The sequence below is a fragment of the Phyllopteryx taeniolatus genome, chromosome 9 (genome assembly GCF_024500385.1).
Source record: "Phyllopteryx taeniolatus isolate TA_2022b chromosome 9, UOR_Ptae_1.2, whole genome shotgun sequence".
NCBI lineage: Eukaryota > Metazoa > Chordata > Actinopteri > Syngnathiformes > Syngnathidae > Phyllopteryx > Phyllopteryx taeniolatus.
The window spans coordinates 28,926,644-28,949,341 of NC_084510.1; the positions used below are offsets into that span (position 1 = coordinate 28,926,644).

Genomic DNA, 22,698 nt, shown 5'->3' on the forward strand with positions numbered 1-22,698 from the left:
AAAATCACCCAACTACAGAAATGTATTTATTTAAAAATATAGTAGATACTGCACAAAAAGTAACACATTTTATATACAAGTTTCAATAATTCAATTAATACTTTACGAATGTGTCAGAATCATACCTTTTTCCCAGTTATCCCAATAGGTGGCTTTTATAATTATAATTAAAAACATTTTCACTTGTTGAGGCAGCACCTCATACACCCCCCCCCCCCCCCCCCCCCCCCCCCCCCCCACACTACCGTCACCACATTGTCAACTCCAACAAGAAATCTTGTCGGGTTATACAAGAAAAGAAAAATCGCTTTTTTAAATCTGTGCATCCAAGAAAAGGATTTATTTTTTCAAGAATTCAGTTGAAAAATTTAAGACTTTTGCATGTTGCACTTTGAAAGAGTTGCACACAGTGCTTTTGGCTGTCAAATGTATTTAAAAAAGAAATGAAAAATTCAAGAGAATGTTCTTTATCTGTTAAACCTTGTCATGTTTTTTTTTTTAAATGGAGATTTATGGTCTTGGTCTTATCTTAGTCTCGGTCTTGTTCTTGACTCTGTCCCGACCCCCAAATATCTTGGTCTGGTCTTGGTCTCTGTGAGTTTTGGTCTCGGGCAAGTCTTGGTCTCGGTTAGTGTGGTCTTGCGCACAACACCATCCCTAATATCTTCCCCTTTAAAAGTGAAAATGTAATGTCTCTTGGATTTTGTGTTGTGGTGGCAGCAAACAGCTCATCTGACGTCCTGACACATTTTCAACGACGCTCCATCAGGGTGACAGTGATGGACCTCTCCAACCGTCAGGAACTTCAAACTGACGCACTGCAGGTGTGTTCCTCAATGTTAGTACCTGTAATGGCTTTGCAATCAGTTAGGCTGTCATGCGCCCCCCCCCCCCACCGCCGTTCTGCTGTAGTACGCGGCAGTAAATCAGGAAGGCCGCTGGGAAACAGGCCAGAAGGCTTCACGATGAGCAGGAGACTCCTGATGTTTGCATTCCACTGAATGTTTCGGCTAGTTTGGGATGTGTTTGCTTTTGGCTGGCAGACTGGCATCTCGCGCTAGCTCGCGGTAGCGCTCGCACTCTTCGGCCGTCGTCGTGGTACTCTCGGATCAGAGCGTGACTAACGCCTGTGTTGTGACATTTGGTGGAATTTGCATATTCATTTTTGACATTAGGAATTCCTCTCCGACGCCTCGGGTGTAAGAATCCAGTTCCTCTCGTCCCCGCTAAGTGAACTTGACCCGACAGCGGACCCGATAGCGGATCTGAACCGCCCAGTTGGTTATTTCTGTGAGAAAAAAAAGAGAACAGGAGCATTCAGGCAGTCTAGCTCTGACTCAGTCTGTCTTTAATCAGATCAGGTCGGAAAAGCTGTGTTGTCATGCGATGCAGAGTCAAACACTCGCCCTCGGGTTGGCACGCGGGTCAACCGCGGTGCACCCCAGGAGAGAGTAAAGCCTGGTACACGCACAGCGGTTTTTAACATCTTAACTGTTTTTTGTTTTTTAATGTGAGAGACCACTCACATGACAAGGAAATAAAATCTGTGGGTGTGTTCTTATTAACTTCCTTCTCTGTTTACCTGGGAACTACGCATATTCTGGTGGCAAACTCTTCCCTTGGTCATTATTATTTCCATGACTGATTTATACAATCAAAACAACCACTTGCTCCTTTATTTCTGTCCGTGGATCGTCCAAACTCCGTGTTGACGGAACACATAAGGATTTACAATCGTAAATACTGAACAAGTTTAACATTTACGATAATTGGCTACAGGATAGTCGCTCAGACTAATCTTTCGTGACATTCGATAATGGGGCCTTTGCTGACTTTGATCGGAAAAGGGGGAATTTGGTTTAAAATTGGCCCGATTATGTGTGTACGAGGCTTCAGATCCATTTGACCCCTGTTGGACTCCATTCTCATGGAATCCATGTATCCTAGGGCATTCTGATTGGCTTCTAAAAAAAACCACTAAAAAACCCACACAAAAAAACACTAAAGATCCACTTTGAAAAATATTTAATGTTCAATCATCACATACACCATCGCTGAATAAGCAAAAGCATTAAGTATGCTGTACGTAACGTTTCACTCCAGTCCTGCAGGTGGCAGTAATGCTTACTAAAGGAGGAAAAATGAAACGTTTTCCAGTGATATCATTGCTAGTTTTGGAAGTTTGAACGGTGGATATACCAGTGAATTGAATTTGAACAATGAGTGAACTCCTGTTGTTTGCGGGAAATCTGTTCAAAAACCACCTACAATTGGTGAAAATCCAATGATTAGAAAGAGAAAACTTGAATTAAACTTTACATTTAGTTTTAGCACTGCCACACGCTAAAACACACTTTTTAAACACATTGTAAAAGTATTTGAACACATGAAAATTGTAAAACAAATATAGGGAAAATATTGTTGGTGATGTAGTATCTGTGTATAATAATGCATGTGCCTTTAAGAGGCGGGGCATCATGGGTCAGTGTGTGACATTGGCGAAACTGCGTGTGAGTGTCTGGGGGAACCTATCCTCCTGTTATTCACTGAAAAACTCACCGATTCTCTTTTTGCGCTCAGGCCAAAGTCGTGGGTCATTTTGTGGCGTCTGTCGGCAATTACGAAGCTTTTCGGGTGGCTTTTCTTTATCCGAGGCAGGGCGCCACTGTACTCCCACAAGCATCGCGAGAGCTACAGAATCAAACCAAAGCAGCAGGAAGCCGTCCGCCCAATGGCAGGCAAAAGCGTATGAGACAGTCGAGTTAGCGGGTGCCTCGGTTTTCGTGAGGCCTGTTTGTGAAGGCGCCGTTAGTGGTTACGGGTCTGGCCCCGAGCACCGGCGCTGTCACTGGGAATTACAGCGCGGATAAGAGTGTAACCTGCCCTAACGCGGCTCCACGCGGCCCGGAGGGGTCGGAGGGGGCGCGGAATTCGTGTCGGCCGCTCGGCTGCGTGAAGCAAGAAGGAATGCCGGCCTCCGGTCAGCGCACCGCTCCTTAACATTTACCGTCAAACACCTTCCCTCGATGTTGACCACACCCCACACACACACACACACACACACACACACACGCACGAGGATTTGTGATCGTAAATATTATACCTTATACCTGAACTCTTCTGTTACATTGGTTTCTCAAGAACAGTAATAATGCCCCGAGGTCAGGTTCGACACGGGGTGTGTTTAATTATCCACGTGTCAAAAAATAAATAAATAAATAATAATTCCCAATAATTCTTATATCTCATGATGAACAACATTACTAACCATTTCAATGAATATACAGTGTATAGTGCATTACCTTTCACTAATCATGCTTTACTGCATTACATTACAAGACTGACTATGAATGCTACAATTGTTAGCATTATCACTCAGAATCAAACTTACAAAATGCAGTAAAGGTATTTTATTTGTAAACCTGCGAAAGCAACTTAAAAAAAAAAAAAAAACTGCTAAAACACGAACGACGCGCAAAGCGACGGCAGCACTGCCCGCAGGGCCTTGACGTTTGCGTCTGGTAACGCCAACTCAGACATGGCATTTATCAAAGAGGACTTCGCTTGTCAACAGCCTCACTTTGATGACCACAACCGCCAATCCGAGCGCTTCGGCTTCGGCTTGTGGCTGCGCTAATTGTTATCACGCAGAGCCCGCGCGGCCGAGAGCGGCCGGCCCACGATGCCGAGTTGCCTCGGGCTTGTTTGCGGGGGGGGGGGGAAAAATGTCTCAAGCGTCGCCAAAGGCTGGAGTGACATATTCATGTTCACCCTCTTTCACTGAGTTGAACACTACACACGTCTTCACTCAAGAAAAAGCCGTTTTAGGCGTCTAATGAAGACAACACTCCAAACACACATACAGTAATGTACATGAGTGGGAGGAACAAACAAAAGTCAACTGAATACAGCCCATTGTTCAACATTCTCTTAACACAGAATGAAGAAGAATTTCTGAGAGAAAGAGAGCCCCCAAGTGTTGATGGGTGGCACCGCATACACTACTTCCAAGTTTCAACGCTATTTATAGTTCTAAATCTAATAACACAAATGCACTTGTTCAATTCAGCTGTCAAATTCATCAAAGTTCAAAATATAGAGCATAACTTATGCAGCAGACGTAAATACATATTATATTCATTCTTTGGATAAGTATTAGGAAATAACAATGTATTAAATGTATAGTACTGTTCAAAGGTTTTGGGTCACTCACACAATTTCCCGTGAAAACACACTGTTGTGTACATACAGTGTGACTAGAAAACAAAGCATGTATACATTAAAAAACAATACATTTGTATTTGTCAAATACATAATTAAGTAGACACATGCACAGATAACTCAATAACTCAAATGAAACCAAGCGGCATGGAAAATGGACAGGAGGATATACAGATAAAATACAGTATATTGTAGCAAAAACAGGTTTATTCGTGATAAAATAATGACAAAAAATAGATATATGTTGATCTATATCTTGATCTATGTTGACCTTGAAATACTCCTGGAACGATCGCTTACATATTATACATAATAGCTTGTTTAACCAATAAAAACTATACACAAAGACAAAAACATATACAAAATGTTTACTTTTTGAAATATTTGATCAAATTCTGTAATAAGAATGCTATAGCGCACACATGAGAAAGCAACCACAACCTAAAGCAGGCGTGGAATTCCAGGCCTTCTCGGGGTTAAAAGGGGGTCAGGGGAGGAGGTCAAAAGGTTTCTGCAGGTACCCCGACAACACGCAGTTTTTGTGAACCTCTCTTTTGTCATGCACGCCCGGCTCCAATATGCAGACGACAAGCCGGCTTAAGTGACGGGCGTGGCGAGGTCACAAAGATCAGCATCTCTTTTAATGACCCAGGACGTGCACACTGATATTGCAGCTTACCTGTGTGTGTGTGTGTGTGTGTGTGTGCGTGCGCGCCCGTGCGTGCGTGTTAAAAGAGAAACAGGCGTTGGGATTCCATGCTGGTTTAAAAACAATAGCATTCCAAAAACAACCTGGCACGTCTAAAATTCCAACAAATGACGAATTCACCTTGCAAAGCCCAATTTGTGCACTGAAGTCTACCTATTGGGAGACATTTTACCTTTGGCCCAGTGGGCTCTGTGACAACTATTAAAATGGGCAACCCATGCACGCCTAAAGGAACGAGCTTTCAGCAACTACAAGTGGTAACTTAATGACTCTTCTTCTCACCGACTTTCTCTGTCATGGTGCTCGGAGGCAATCGCACATGCTGCTTCGGAGCCGGACCGCATCAGCCTCCAGCTCTACACGTTTTGTCGTGCGCTTCAGTTGCGAGAAAACAAAGCCCCGCTGCAATCTTTCTAGCTCGTATATTACAAATTGGAACAACGGAGCGCATACTGTATGTAACTATATGGAGCATGATTCATGGCTTCAAAGGACAGCCGAGGGTGTTGTGGATCCCCGCATATTTGCGTTTCGGGATTCACAGAGTCACCTTTTCGAACCTATCCCTCGTTATTCGCGGAGATTTACGATATTTTTTCCCGACCCCTATTTTATTCACACTTTTTCAAGGGAGAAAAGATTTTTTGTTTTTTCATGGCAATTATAACGAGCGTCATTTATTCATGGATTTTTTTTTTGCTATTAGGAATAGGAATTATGGAATCATTTGAATTCAATTTCAGAATTCAACTTAAAATTGAATTACAATAAAATGAGGTGTATTTGTCCAGAAATGCAATTAATAAAATCAAATAACAATTGGGCATTTCATGCATTCTGTAAGAGTGATAAAAAAAAATGAATCCAATTGAATTAAATTGAAAAATAAAAATGAATTAAAAAAATAATTCCAAAATAAGGAAAATATTAGTTGGATATGCACAGTAGTGCAGCTGCCTGCAGTCGCTTTATCTTCATCTTCATCGTCATCTTCATGGCAAGTCCTCGTCATTTGGCAAGCATTGCAGTCAAACTTCAAGATACAATCAGAAGTTTTAAAGTACAACATAGACTAAACTATGCACTCACACGTCATATTATTATTATTTTATGAAGTCATCATTTTAAATTAAAAGCCAGTTTTGGGGCGGGGGGGGGGCTTTTGTGCTTGGTCTCCCCCCACCCCTCTTCCAATCAGCTAAGAAATGCACCGTAGCCAGATAAAGCCCCTTTTCAGCTGTTGTTTACCATCAACACTGTGATAGGCATCACACACGAGAGGGCCCCCAGGCAGGAGAGTCAAGGATTAACAAAGAAAGAGTGAGAAACAAAAGTACTTCAAATATAAATTAAGATGAAATGATGTGTTGCATGCAGAGTATATATGTAATGTTAGGCCTTATATGTGTAAATGTAGAGTTAGCATTATTAACGAACGCAAAATGTAATATATGAAGAGGTTTAAAAAAAAAAAAAAAAGAGTTTTTTTTGTTACTGGTTAAAGCTAATGATCTTCATTTGGGGTATTTTAAGTTCATAAAAATTTAAGAGGCCAATTTGGAAAAAAAAAAACTTTTGTTGAAAAAGTCTTTCAAAAAGGTCCTTGATGTCATTCCAAGAAAATAATTTATTTCAAAAACAGTCAACTTGAGAATTTTCACATCACTAAATGGTAATTAACATGCTTTGTGAATAAAAAGAATCCCACGTGAGTGTACTAGAACTACAATCTCGGACCCGATCACTAGCACATCGTTGACTTCAAAAAAGTGAAGTGAACGACGAGAGCGTTCGCAGCGGGAGCATTTGCGACCGACACGTCACTGCACCGATGAGTTTGGTGAAATCTTATAATAATCAAAGTTATGTCGAACAATGCCGTGATTGGCAGTCGGCGAGTCGACGTGGCTCTCTTTCCGTCAAAATGGCGCTTGTCGGCTTTTTGCCTCTGAACTCTTCATATTTCCACTGAGGCCATTGCGTGACTGCTACATGGAAACATTTTGACAAGTTGACTGTTCACTACAGGACAGTTACTATAAGGCAGACTTGTGTGTGGGTCCCATCAGTTGGAGTCGTCTTATCTTTCCGAGTGAGTGGCAGCGCGCCTGAGGCCAAGCAGGCGCAGCAGCAGCAGCAGGTGGAGGAACGCCGGAGATCAAATACATGCGGCTCCACCACATGATGACCATGATTTGTCAGTAGATGAACTCTAAATTGGTGAATGTGCTGCAAGACTCATATTTGTATACTTTATATATTTAGGTCACGGGTTCATGTGGCGTCTGGGTTGGTTGGAAGCTTCGGGACAGGCATCAGTAATGTTTGCAGTTTGTTTAAAAAAAAAAAAAAAAAACTAAATTGTCAGTTTGTTATGTCATCAATAAAACATTCTTGCCAGAATTTAGCAGAAATGTGTACAACACGTACTAAGTCAAATTAGGTGAAAAAATAGTCTGCAGTTGAATACTGGTTGATTTCCAAGTAGAGATGAAACATTATGAAAATTTGATATCACAACTATTGATATTGTAAAATCACATGCAAAAACAAACACATGCCCCAAAAATTGGAACACATTTTATTGTCAATATAAAAATGATAAAATCAGCAATCCTGTGTACCTGTTGAAGAATGTTTGGAGTAGCTCTTGTTCTCAGTAGACGTGCGCAGGTGTACCTAATGAAGTGTCCGGTGAGTGATCTATAGGATATATTCACTAACTTTCTTTTCCACACACATTTACACCCACATTGACATCTAAGGATAAATTCAGAGCAGGGATGTAAAACTATTTTTTTTTTTTTTAGATTTAGATATGACATTTGTATTGAACATTTACATTTATTTTTAAATATATTTAGCATTTGAGACTAAAATGTAACATTTAGGTGTAACATTTCATATTTAGATAGATTTTAGATAGTTGAATTATTGTTGCAATTTTGCAAAAAAGGTGACTCACAAAATTTCATACCCGTTCTTTAAACATTATATAAACAACATAAACAAACACGCTAAATGTGACAATTGTTGCTGTTATTTTCAGTGTGAGCCCCTTTACAAATAACACCTCATACAATAACATAACACAGGTTGAGACATAGTGAAGTAAATTAAAACAAACAAAAAAAAAAGTTCATTGATGTGTGTCAGAGCAGTAGTGCCATCAATCAAAAGCATCTGTGCCGAGACGTTCAGGTGAAGTGAGTTTTTTACCTTCCCTTCGTGAACCCGAGGTGATCACGTGTGTTGTGTGGTTATGATTGCGCTGCATCCAGTTGAATTACGACGGCGGCAGGTCGGAGAGAGCTGAGAGTCGCAGCTGCTGGCAGGACAGTCGAAGGCTCGGCCGGACAATTCCCAGTGAAAACCAGCCGCCGGTGGGGCTGCTGAAAACGCCGGAGAAAACAGAGCAGGGCGGTTAGGATGATGAAAATGATCCAGGCCCTCAGGGGGGGCCTGCTGCCGCCACCGCCGCTGCCGTCTACAGTGACGGATTCCCTCGCAGCCATTGAGCAGGCTGGCGTTGAGCAGCGCGGGGTCGCATTCTTCGTTTCTTAAGTACAGAGACTCCGAGAGCAACACATTGCAACAAGTCCCGACTAGATTGCTTTCCAAAGCAAAAGGAAGCTTTTTTTCCAATCAGGGGCCGTTGAGAGTCTTCCCAAGGCCATAATGACGAGATTATTCAATTAAATAATATATATATATATAATATATATTTTTGCACCAGAAATGCAAGGATGATTGCATGTATGTTGTCACCCATTCTCAACGCATAAAAATACCAATTACTACTTTCCTTTTTTCCTTTTATTACATATCTTTTTGTTAATTTGTGATACATATACTGTATAATCAAATGTTTTAAGTGCATGTAGTACTGTCAAAAAGTTAAACATACTGTATTTGGCTGTCAGGTGACCTCAATTTGAACTTCTCTGCGAGGATATGTCCAACATTCGCCATTTGTTTTAGTGATAAATGTTCACAATACAACATATTTTTGCAAGAATTTAGTAGGAAATTGTACAAAAAGAAAAAAAAAAAAGCCCGATTACGTGAAAAATGGAGCACAATGGGTCATCCAAACGTTATGTATAATGGTTGACTTCCTAGACTGTCACCGTCATAAAAACTGCAGCAATTGTGCAGGCAATGTTTTAAGTAATATTTAATCACCCTTAATTACATTACACAATTACAGTAGTTAGCCGCTGTAATATAGGGTTTGTAAAAAAACACACTCAGTAAAACTACTCAGTACCTGCTTTAAACGTATAGTACATCATCAACAACATGCCTATAATGCAAGGTTTACAATGTTTTTGGGGGTATAACGGATCGTTTTTCCATAACATTCAATTATACTTTTCTACAGTTTGTTACAGTGCACAACATTTGCAAAAATCCCACGAAAAGCTTTCTTTCAATCGTATTTTTTCCCCCCACACCTTCTGCGGGCAACCTGCCATCTCTGGTGGAGTCGAGTTGTGAAACAATCCCTGTGAACAAAGGGCCCCCCGCCACAAATCACGCACGTAGCACCTTTCTTTTGCCTTGACAAGGTCATTGCTTTGCCTCCGAGGCAGTAACGAGTAACCAGCCGCTGAGCTGCTGTCATCGGGCAGCTCGGCGGCACAGGTGAGAATGCGGCGATTATTTCGTTGTTCGTTTGTTTACGAGCGAACTGTTGTAAATCTCGCAGAGCCTTGACAGAAAGCCTGCGAATAACAGTCGTCAACGTCCAGGCCGCGCATGCAAATCACGCATCTGCTTGGAACAGGTGAAAAGTGCTCACCGCTTATTTTGCTTGTGATTGTCTTATTTAGTTTTATGAACAATTTTCTGTTTTGTCAGAGCTATTATGATTAATATAAGTATGAAATGAAACAACCGTGTGAATGTTTCATCCTTCAATTTCTAAAATACGTCTGTGAGCGAGCCGTTCAGAATTTTGCCAATTGCGATGTCATAATTAGCCTGCGGTGGCTTTGAGCAGGCACCATTCATTTGCAGTCCGGACGTAAAGGAATCAACTTCTGCTCGTCAACTGGCAGTCTGAGTCTCCAGACGTTTCTTATAACACCACAAAAAAGTCACTAGATTTGTAGCTTGTTGCTTTTTTGAAAACTAGTCAATATCCAATGGAACTAGTTGAGTGGTTCATTGGTAAATACAAATGTTTTTCCAGTACTGTATTGTTCACTATGTTTGTTCATAGATGATGTTTGGGTCTCTATATAAAAATAAATACCAAGGTCTGAGGACGATGTTTTGTCTCAAAGCTCTTTTAAAAAAATGTTTTTTTTTAAATGACATATCAGCGCAGTGACACGATTAGCGACGGACTCGCTTGTTGAGTGATTTTCTCAGTGTTGACGCTGATTATTCTGCCGGCAGATCACTACGGGCCATCTTTGAAATGTCACTCCGAGTTGAATCTGCTGTGATTCATTTCTCCTTCTCGCTCAGCGCTGCATGATATGGAGCGGGGAAAAATGTCAAAGACGACGGCTTTTTCATAGGACATGCCAGAGTTTTGTCATCACTCTTGAAGATATGATGAACATCAACAGACTTCCGGTAGAGGACAAATTAAATGAAAATGTGAATGAGCAAAGAGCTACTGAATGAGCACTAGTGTTGCTGTGAGTCACAAGGCCTTTTCACCATCTAGGTCATCTAAGCAGACTGTTTCCTGGCTTGCTGTTCCGTGTGTAAGGTACCAATCCATGATCTGGAATTTGAACTCGACCCACAAATTTGCCAATTTAGGACGTAGTATTAGAGGCAGAACAGAGTCAGAACAAAAAGTCACAACGTGGTCAGAGTGGGAAATTTATACTCAGCTCACTGCCCATGCCCCTCTCAATGGGAGTCTTCTCGCCACGCATCTAAACATGCGAGGCCGCAACAGCTGTGTGAAAGCACACTTCACATATTCAATGAGTTTTATCTGAAAGGAACTGGTGAATAAATGGTGTCACTACCCTTACACTTTTGATGTGATTTTTGGAGAACAACATTTGGTTAGGTGTGCCTCAGGACTCTATCTTTGGTCCTCTCTCATTTAATACGGACATACTGTAATTCTTTCAAATCATATGTATGAAATTGCTCTAGCTATGTTAATGTTTTTACGCACCCAAGTCAAGTTGATCAACGTACTTTGCTGTGGAACACTGATGAAGAAACTTTGTTGACAACTGTTAAGGTACAATTGGAGTCCTAAATATGTTAAACTGCAATGACAACCATAGGGATAAGCGAGCATTCTCTCAATTTATTTCATTCATACAACTTTGGTAATGTATTTTACTCACTACGTCACTTAGTCCTCTTCGAATTTTCAAGTTCTCTAGCCAACTAGTCTTCTCAAGTGTAACTTGATGGCTTTTGGTCTCAAGGGCATAACACGCATCTAATTCAAATTAGCATCCCACAGGATAATTAGAGGGCAACGTTTCCAGACAGGCCTGTCGTTGCCTATCATTATTACATGTCACGTTGCTATGTACATTGTCCAAAGGCCTTTGGACGCTGTGTGTATGACTGCACATAGAGTATCAGTCTCATTCTTCCAAAGTAAATTCAAATGACACAATCACTATTTACTCTCATTAACACGCAGTGTTAATGTGACACTTTTAAAGTCGTACGACACCTTCCTGTCATAATATCAGAATGACCAAATTATATACATTCTTTTATATATATATATACACACATCTTTACATTACCAACTATACAGGCAAAACAGGTGACTTTTAAAGGTTAAACATGATCTGTTCTAGGACACAGATTATGTTCAAAGGGGACTCTGCTATTATTGATTATTAATGGATAAATGGTCAATATATTTGGACATATTACACTGAGCAGCCTGGATATAGTTGCATTTGCGTTTCTATCGTCAATTATTTCGCACTTGTATGTGGGTTTGCTCCTTTAGTTGCAAATAACCTAATATCTCATGATATTTCAGCGAGTGTTAGATGACAGGCCGAATAAATATTTCCAACTCCTGTTCTCTTTTAAGTTACCATGACAACACAGGATGCTTCACAGTGGTTTCATACCAATCCATATATCGGCTCTACAGTTATGCTTGGAGTGTAAAAAGCATAGTAGTTGCCAAAGCTCAATGTTACTGGACCTAATAAACTGGCCAACGCATGTATTCAGAGCCACCATTCTGAAAGAACATACTAGTGAAAATCAACCAACTGGATGTTATACGTGGCACTTATTTAGTTTTGGCATATACACGATATGCAAATAAGTATGTGTGTGTGTGTGTGTGTGCGTGTGTGTGTGTTTATTGCTCGACCCAGAGCAGTTGTTGGTGCTAATTAATATTAACAGGTTGGATTTTCCAAACAAGAAGTTAATTAGAGTTGTGAGACTGCAGCAGCAGAACGTTTGACTGCAGCTGTCAGGTGGCTGACGGGAACCTGCAACACACACTCAGTTGGACATTTGAGTGGTAAGAAGTGAATGTCGGAGAAGCTGCTTGTGCGGATGAGTTGTAAGTTTACAATCTTGAGTCTGCGTGCAATCGCCTCAGTCATGTATGCTGCCAAAATCAACACAATTGCTTGCTTTTTCACTTCATCCTGTGATTTTATCTCACTTTTTATTGAAAAGTGCCAGTACCATAGCAACAATATTAAGCCAGAGTGACTGTAGTTGAAAGGTTGGAAGACTACATTTATTATTCTGAGGCAGACATCACTGTACTCTTTTGATAAAAAAGGAAAATCAATGCTCTACACTTGGTGAGAAAAATGGTCCCCTCGCCAAAGTAATGAGGAAAGGGAAATGCACTTTCCATCTCCTGGGGTTAGCATTAGTGGTTAGGATTAGGATCACTGTTAAGGATTTGGGTTATTGGTTAGAGTTGGGGGGTTAGATTGCAATTAGGTGTAGGGTTACAGATTACCGGTTACTGGGTACAGGTTTGAGGTTAGGGTGGGTGATACTACAACTAAGACCGCCCCCGCTAATAATAGTAAAAATTATAGAGCGCTAATTTTGTAAATTGTCAGCAAAACACAGTACCTGATTTGGAGTCACAACACTTGACTCGAGTCAGACTTGAGTCACCAATCTTAGGACTTGCGGCTTGCTTGGTTTAAATTTAGGAAAGACTGTCTTTTGACTTGAACTTGCCGTGCGTGCCACAAACCTGGCAACCGGTATGCTATAAGACAAGTTCTGAGGCCACCTCATTAAGTGAGTATCACCGAGGGAGTTCCAAAGATGATTACATTTCTTTCAAAGTTTTTGGTCTGTAATTCGTAACTAATGAAGTCATTTCTATATGCCAAAGCAAGATCACTATTGCCTTTGAGAGGCATCCAACAACAGATGCTTTGGCTGCTGCGGGCAAAAGACAGAACATATGTGACAGATCCATCGTTACCATTTGTCCAAGACGGTGAGAGTTAGTTATTGTAGTATCTGTAACAAAAAACTAGAGTTTGATTGAGGGTTAGGGACAAGATCGGTTCCTCAGAAAACTTCAACATCAGCATTGTTTAAATTGCCACATTATTGCTTGGGTTGGATAGATACTGTTAAGGTATCCTGACATTAAGCCAATCACCCCCACCCCACCTCCGCCCCCCTTTCCTTCACCACCACTCCGAACTATAACTTCTCTCACATATTCCGCGTCTATCTGTTCAGGCCTCGGGGCTCTCCTCCACTTGCTGCTTTAGTAAGAAAATGTGGCTTATGTGTCTCCAATAAATCTTCCTGAGTAATGACGCCCTAGCCAGGTGATTCACGAGCCGGCTGACAGCTCAAATTGCCGGTGTGAATCTCTGGCACGGCATGAGTCGTTCCCCCCGCCACGCTCGATCTCTCTGTCTGTCTCTCTCCGGCCTCGGGCGTGAAGGGCGGGGCTGGCAGCGGAGGTGAGGGTTGGAGCCAATGCCGGAGTCATAGGTTTAACCCCGTCACCTGCTGTCTGAGCTGCGTAATGACGAAACAAATTGTGTTTGGAGAGACCATCGTGGATTAACGCTTGTCTTGCGAGTACAGTGAATAATACATTATATCAGAGGACTGGTGTGGAGTCAATCCTGAGCAATGGCCCCAGTTGAAACCTTTGTTGGATGATTCACTCAATCCAACACTGTCATGAAATGTTATTTCTCTTGAGCATCCTTTTGGTTTCTATGTGAAGGGCCTGATCTTTCAGAAGAAATTCCAAACTGCAACTGACCTTAACAACCCTCAGAAGAAAAGTTGTAAAAAGATTTGTGCAACGTGAAGTTAATTATAAAGTAATCTGACAGCTATGACTTCTGGCGTTTGATCCCAAACACATTTATGGTCTCTGCAGGATGGTGCGAAAACAACAGAGAAGGCAGGAACAATAGTAGTCGATAGTATTTCACACTTTGTCACGAAGGTACTGGTGTTAAAATATCCATCCAGCCATCCATCCATTTTCTACCGCTTATCCGAGGTCGGGTCGTGGGGGCAGTGGCTTTAGCAGGGACGCCCAGACTTCTCTCTCCCCAGCCACTTCATCCAGCTCTTCTGAGGGGATCCCGAAGCATTCCCAGGTCAGCTGAGAGACTTAGTCTCTCCAGCGTGTCCTGGGTCGTCCCCGGGGTCTTCTCCCAGAGGGACATGCCCGGAACACCTCACCAGGGAGGCGTCCGGGAGGCATCCTAATCAGATGGCCCAGCCACCTCATCTGGCTCCTCTCGATGTGGAGGAGCAGCGGCTCTACTCTGAGCTCCTCCCGGTTGCCCGAGCTTCTCACCCTAACTTTAAGGGAGAGCCCGGACACCCTGCTGAGGAAACTCATTTTGGTCGCTTGTATCCGGGATCTTGTTCTTTCGGTCACGACCCACAGCTCATGACCATAGGTGAGGGTAGGAATGTAGATCGACCGGTAAATTGAGAGCTTCGCTTTTCGGCTGAGCTCCTTCTTTACCACAACGGATTGATATGTAGTCCGCATCACTGCAGACACTGGACCGATCCCCCTGTCGATCTCCCGTTCCATTCTTCCCTCACTCGTGAACAAGACCCCAATATACTTTAACCATTTGGGGCAGGATATTATCCCCGACCCGGAGGGGGCACGCCACCCTTTTCCGACTGAGGACCATAGTCTCAGATTTGGAGGTGCTGATTCTCATCCGAGCCGCTTCACACTCGGCTGCTCCAGTGAGAGTTGGAGATCACGGCTTGATGAAGCCAACAGAACGACATCATTTACAAAATGCAGTGATGCAATACAGAGGCCACCAAACCAGACCCTCTCTATGCCTCGGCTGCGCTTTGAAATTCTGTCCATAAAAGTTATGAACAGAATCGGTGACAAAGGGCTCAAACTCTGACACCGATCGTACAAGGACCAAACAGCCTGTATCAGGGGGTTCGGTACCCCATACTCCCGAAGCACCCCCCACAGGACTCCCCAAGGCACACGGTCGAATCCCTTCTCCAAGTCCACAAAACTCATGTAGACTGTTTGGGCGAACTCCCATGCACCCTCGAGGACCCTGCCGAGGGTGTAGAGCTGGTCCACTGTTCCACAGCCAGGACGAAAACCACACTGCTCCTTCTAAATCTGAGTTTCAACTTCCCGACGGACCCTCCTCTCCAGCACCCCTGAATAGACCTTACCAGGGAGGCTGAGGAGTGTGATCCCCCTGTAGTTGGAACACACACTCCGGTCCCCTTGTTAAAAAGAGGGACCACCACACTAGTCTGCCAATCCAGAGGCACTGTCCCCGATGTCCACGTGATGTTGCTGAGGCGTGTCAACAAGGACAGCTCCACAACATCCAGAGCCTTGAGGAACTCCGGGCGAATCTCATCCACCCCCGGGGCCTTGCCACTGAGGAGCTTTTTAACCACCTCGGTGACCTCAACCCGAGCCCGCCTCAGAGACCCCAGACTCTGCTTCCTCATGTGAAGGCGTGTCGGTGGAATTGAGGAGGTCTTCGAAGTATTCTCCCCACCGACTCACAACGTCCCGAGTCGAGGTCAGCAGTCCCCCAGCCCCACTATACACAGTGTTTGTTGATGGTGCACTGCTTCCCCCTCCTGAGACGCCGTATGGTGGTCCAGAATTTCCTCGAAGCCGTCCGGAAGTCTTTCTCCACGGCCTCACCGAACTCCTCCCATGCCCGGGTTTATGCTTCAGCGACCACCAAAGCTGCATTGCGCTTGGTCAGCCGGTACCCGGTGTTAAAATATTTGTTGTAATTATGTGTGTAAGCCTGTGTGCTCAAAACATGACTGAACCCGCTTTGTAAATAAAAAAAAGCAGAAAAATGTATTGAACAATTAAATCATTATTATTATTGATTGTTTATATAGCCTTTTGCACATTTAATCAAATACAACAATCACTTCCATTTTTTCCTGAAAATATAAAAAAAAAATTTGTGTATAATATTTGAAAGACATGGATTTTTTTTGGGGGGGGAAAATTTCATATTTTGCCTCCTTTTAGCCTCTGTGTCATTGACAGGTCAATATATTTAATATACCATGTAAATCATTAAAAAAACTACAAATTGGATGCAAACGCCAAAAGAAGTTCCATCCATCCATTTTTAAAATATGTTTCAAGAAGCATTGTGTTGTCCTTCTTGGCCTTGTTTTGATCCGATTTAGCTTTGTGTCACGTTTTGTTTTCCACTGCGCCATGTCCATGTCTTGTCTGCTCATTAGGTTTTCATTTCCACCTGTTCTCGTCAGCCCTGTTCCTTGTGTCAGCCAATCATCTCCCATCGCATCTTGTCCAGGTGTGCCTCGTTGTCTCGGCACTTTGTCCGTATTTCGTTCCCTGCTTTTTTTCAGTCTGTATTGCTTCATTGTTGTGGTTGCTTTCATGTAAAATGTCTCTGTAGTTTGTAGTTGTGATTCTTTGTTACTTTAAATCTTTAAATCTATTTTGGACTTTGTTAATTTAGTGTTGAGATTTTTCCACGGGCCTTGTTTTCCTTTTTGTCTTTTGAAATTAAATTTAAATTTTTTTTTTTTTTTTTTTTTTTTAGTATATTCTGCACTCCTGTCTGCTTCTCTGCGTTTGGGTTTACCTTTTGCCACTAAAATCATCTGTAAAAACACCCTCAACCCTGACATTTGGAAACTTATAAGGGTCGATTTTACCCGCTGCAGAACAAAATTATGCATAAAACAAACCAAAGTGATATGATCCATTTCATCATCTTTTCCCCTTGGGAAGCATCAGAGCAATGGTGAGAAACAATTATTTAATTTTAGATGTCATGTAAAAGCTTCATTATGTGGTCGTTATGAACAACAATAATTAAAAAAAAAAAATGCTGATTTGCTTCCTGAAAAGTGGCTTGGGGAAATGAATGAAAGCTTTAATGAAAAAAAATAAAGGCTCTTATTGTTAAAGCCACCATTTCCCCATCATGTTGTTCTAATTTGTGTTTGTCCGGAAGGATTTTGGGCGCGTACTAAAAACACATTTCCACTGTAGTACCACTCCTACCATTCAGCTTTTCTCGACAGTTTGTGCTTGTGTGCTCCCCTTTGACTCTGTGTCTGCATCAAATGTACTCATAACAGCGTTCGGGACGTCAAACACTTCCCCCCCCTGCGGGGTTCTTGTGGTCGGCGTTCCCAGAGACTTGCTGGAACAAATGACAGACTGCAGCAGATGGGCACAGATCAAGCAATTAAGACATTTTGTGGGGCTCAGCATTACCGCCGCAGTGGTGCAGCAACGTGAACCACAACAGCTTCTTACGAGAACTCTCGCTGAAATTCAAACACTGCACGATATTACATACAAACCAGGACTATTTTTCCTGTCAAATGATGGTTGGTGTGCATTTGCGAGATTATCCCTGTGTGCAAACATCCACAAAACAACATCAAAATACCCTAAACAATTACAAATATCCTAGATGTGGTGTAAATAAATTCAATTAAGTAAAATACAACTTTTTGACTAATTATAATGCAGTACAATGGGTCTTCGGTTTACGACTGTGGCTAAATAACAGACGCAATACAAATTATGCTTCATTTCATTGCTCTTTCTTTATCCTATTTTTCTTCCTCTTTTCTTTTCTTTTTTTCTTCATTTTGACGTTTGCAGACTTCTGGGGTCACATCAATACATTTCTACTTACTGGAACGGAAGCAAATCATATTCGTCACAGACCTTTTTTGTATAGTCTAAAGCATAACATTTTTAATCAATACAGTGAATACCCACCTATTCATGGTTTGCTATTACCAAAGTAACTTTTTTTTCCCCCCCTGTGGACTCTATCCTCCTGTATTCCCTAAAAAAACAAAACTTATCTATTGACATATTTCTGTTCCCTTTCTGTCATGCCCTAAGAAGCCACAAAGTAATACCAGGTGAATAGGAAAGTAGTAATTGGTGTCAAGGAAATATTGTTGAAATTTTGGATGTCGGAGAGGACCTTAGCTTAGCCTGAAATCATAGTGGAAATTACGTACAGTCTTCACTACATGTAGATGTAAATTTTTTAAATTTAAATTTTTTATTTTTTAAATGAAATCATCTGTAACTCATTTGTTTTAAGATGAGTTTAAAATGGTATTAAACTGTTTATGAGAGCACAGTTTGTGGTACAGTATATTTAGCAAAGCAAAGCAAATTTATTTATATAGCGCATTTCATACACAAGGTAACGCAATGTGCTTTAGATGATTAAAAACATTTAAAAACAAAGAAAAAAAACAGCTTATAAACATTTAAAACAAAGAGAAAAAGAATAAAAAATACAATTAAAACAGCGTACAGTGCAATAAATATCATTTAAAAGTAGAAATGCTCTAAAAAGCATGGGAAAAAAAGAAGAGTTTTTAACCTGGACTTAAAAACATGCACACTTGACACATGCAAGCCTTCACTCTGGATATGTTCTTCAGATGGTAGAAAGCGGTTTTAGTAATTGATTTGATATGACTGTTGAAAGTGAGGTCGGAATCAATGAGAACACCGAGGTTTTGGACTTGGTCTTTGGTTTTTAAAGAGAGCGATTCCAGGTATTTACTAACAGCAATCCTCTTTTCTTTATTGCCAAAAACAGTCATCTCAGTTTTGTTGTGGTTTAATTGAAGAAAGGTTTGGCTCAGCCAGTTATTTATCTGTTTTAGACAATGTCACAACACCTCAATTGAACTGTCGTCATCTGGAGACACTGCTAGATATGACTGTGTGTCATCTGCATAGCTATGATAGTCAAAATTAAAGTTCTGAAGAATTTGACCCAAGGGTAGCATATACAGGCTGAACAGGAGGGGTCCAAGAACTGACCCTTGAGGGACCCCATAGGTCATTGCCATTCGATGAGATTTAACACAAAATAACTCCTTTCCTCCAGGTAACCGTTTAAGGACTGTTGCATTTAGTCTTACCCACTTTTCCAACCTGTTCAGCAGTATATTACAATCTACCGTATCAAAAGCCGCACTGAGGTCCAACAAGACCAGAATTAACACCTTTCCAGAGTCAGTATTCAACCTTATATCATTTAGCACGTTGATAAGAGCAGATTCTGTACTGCAACGAGTTCGGAAACCTGAGTGAAAAAGTCCATTTAAGTAGAACAAATTGCTGAGTTGATTAAAAATAACTTTCTCAACAATCTTGGCCTACAAAAGGGAGCTTTGAGATGGGTCTATAGCTTGCTCACATGGAAGCGTCCAGCGTTCTATTTTTTTTTAGGGTTTAAATTACTAATCTAGTCGATTTTAAACATTTCTGGCAGTTGCTTGCATTTTATTCCCCCACAAGTCATGGCAGGGCTCGGTCTTCAACCCATGCATCATGTCACAATAGATGTGGTTTTGTACGTCATATTGTATTTTCTCCATACTGTATGTATAAAAAAACATTTGCATAGAGAAAAAGCTGAAGCGAGAGAGGACTGAGACAAAGTACATACAGTTGTCATTTCATTTCAGTCCGCTAATGAAACACAGTCGCTCTGCCCGACTTGACATCTGCTGCTCTCTGATGAGCCAGCGGAGGCTCGGAGACGACACGGGCATCATGGCGTGACGTAAACAGGCTTGCCATCAAAGCATCACGACATCACGCACCCTCATGGTTCCGTTTCGCTCTCGAAACCGGGGTTGGGGGGGGGGGGGGGTGCTGTGACTGCGTTGTCCTGCTTAACAAGTCCATGCTTTGAGATCAGTGTCAGACTAATAAACACCTACGCACATTCCTTTTCACTGCTCTGTATTAATTATAACTGCTGCACTTTAGTGGAGATGTTATCTGGGGCGTTAGACTTTACAGTGACTGTTTGACATAAAAGTGATGCATTTCATAGCTTCACCAGTGATTTTGGGGATATATATATATATATATATATTAGAACTTATTGTTTCTGAATGGTAACCTGACATATAATTCCTTTCATTTACATTTTTGCTGTACATATTCTTTACATCCATGAAAAAGAGTCAGATGAGAACTGTACGAACACATCCCAAAAGTTTTGACTCATTTTTTAAGAAATGACATTTTCACAAATATTGAACAGCTGTACATATGCTTTACATTCATATTGTGCCAGAAAAGAAAACAGTATGAATGCATACATTTCATAATTTATATATGAGACTGTAGAACAGTCATGAATAGAAAATATGACACAAATAGTAAGACAAAAGGAAATAAGACAGAATTGATTTGTCAATTTAAAGGAAATCTCCAGGGGGCCTCCAAAGTCACATGAGCAAAAAGGCACATTTTGAAGAAATGACATTTTGAACATTTTATTCAGTTAAATGACTAAAAACACACCTTCCATTTACAACAATTATGATGCAAAGGTTGGAGATGCACGTAAACGCGATGCAGTAATTCTCCATTACAATTACAATTTAAAACCGTTTCCAGATGCCTAATTAAAGGAAGAAAGCAGGAAAGCCTACTAGAACATCTGACCTTTAAATGGGGTTAATCAGAGGCAGGTGTGTGCCGACTCCCATTTAACATGAGTTTAAATGTAATTGATTAATTCAGAACACAACTGCATCCCCAATTTTAGCAGGGTATGCACATTTGTTTTATTATTTATGTTGTTCTCTTGACTTGGCTGTGTAATTTCACACTTGGTGGGTGGGGAGGCAATTCCAAAAAAAACCCCAGCAATTTATATACAAGTTATTAAAAAATTCAATTTTCCGTAATATCCCTGAGAAAAGCCGCGCAAGCAGAAGAAAATGCAAACTCCACACGGGAAGGCCGGGGCCGAGATTCGAAGCTCAAAACACAGAACTGTGAGGCCGCTTATCCAACTTCTCACAATATTTCCCCCTTTAATACTACTCAATGCTTGGATTCGTTGTGCCCAATTTGTGCCATTGCACAACAGGAACACAAAGAGAACCTGAGAAGCCAATTAGAATGTTACGACTCATGCTATCGGACCACTTCTTGAAGTTTTTTCTTTCTCTTAAGCACTTTTTTTTGGTTGAAAAAATATATGCCATGAGCTGCCAAGATTTATTTTATTATTATTATTATTTTTTTTTTTTTTAAACAAGTGATGCATAGTCAAGAGGTTCTGTGGAGTGCCAAAAATGCAGAAAGACAGGAAGCTGGAGTTACTATACCATTAAGGCAGCTATGCAGGTGGAAGGACAGTCGATGCGGAAAAACGTTTTGAGTTGAGTATGTAAAAAAAAAAAAAAAAAAAGAAAAAATCACGCACATGCGAGGTGAGAGGGTCATGGCAGGATCAACGTGACTTTTAGAGCACACGAATCTCACCATTGAGGTTGTCCTCCGCTTGTGCTCCACTCCCGCCTTCCTTCTGCCCAAAGGCCTTCTGGGTCGGATGGCCCGAGGCACTTCCTGCGGCACACATCTCGTGAAGCAAATGTGCAATGTTGATGTCGTTTATACTAGGGCCTGAACCGACTCATCTTTTATCCCTTTTCAAAATGGATCATAATTGGCCGATAAAAGGCTGATTGATATATTCTTACTTTCTCATGAAGCAGTAGATGCTGTTAAGTGTCGGAGTCGCGCAGAATGATGTCCCCCACGAGCCGTCCCCTGCGCTCTTAGGTCTTTGTCGCTTGTCGGCCTCCTGCTGCCACTTTTTCTGGAGGTTCGCACTTCTTCGAAAAAAAAAACAAACACATCAGCGCATCATTGGTGCACGTGGACACGAACACTCAGTCGGGGTCATGGCTCAGTGAGCATCAATTCGAGTCCCGGTCAAGTGTATACTCACAGCTGTCTTTTTTTTTTTTGCTCACGGGCATCATTTTCCACGTGTCTGGGGACTCCATGCTGACATTTTTTGCGGGATTCCCACCGGATCCCGTAGGTCCCGGGAGTGGGAGTGAATTTTGCTATTGATCACGGAATTGGGAAGGAACGGGAGCGAAAGTCACTGGCAGCGGGCGGGAGCGGGAACTATCACAATAAAGTCACCGGGAGTGCGCGGGAGCAGAAACCATGATGGGAGTCCGCTCCCGGTCACTTTGTTGTGATAGTTCTCGCTCCCGCATGCTCCCAGTGACTTTCGCTCCCTCTCCTGCCCAAAAATATTCATAAAAATGGAGCAGGGATGAGCGGGTGTAAAAAGGGACGTGGGAGGGTTATGACAGGGATCTGTAAAACTTTGCCTCAGGTTTGGGAAGGGGTGGGATCAATCTCTCTGGGAGTGGGAGAAAGAGGGAGTCAAAATCCACTCCCGTGTAAACCTTCAGACTGAAGTCCCTGGACCATCTGGGGGGACTCA

General features: G+C 41.8%; 2 long non-coding RNA genes across 2 annotated transcripts in view; one reads left to right on the plus strand and one right to left on the minus strand.

Moving 5' to 3' along the window:
- Nucleotides 1–252: 252 nt before the first annotated feature.
- LOC133483887 (uncharacterized) overlaps nt 253–22,698 on the plus strand; it is a 92,591-nt gene continuing 70,145 nt past the window's right edge. Inside the window, exon 1 of the long non-coding RNA XR_009790228.1 lies at nt 253–824. This is a non-coding gene — a long non-coding RNA (uncharacterized LOC133483887). The remainder of the gene's footprint in view (nt 825–22,698) is intronic.
- On the minus strand, nt 821–22,489 carry LOC133483886 (uncharacterized). The gene is made up of 5 exons (XR_009790227.1): nt 22,186–22,489; nt 21,935–22,069; nt 21,717–21,800; nt 8,150–8,322; nt 821–1,288 (listed from the first exon to the last, which is right to left on the minus strand). It is a non-coding gene; the product is annotated as an uncharacterized LOC133483886 (long non-coding RNA).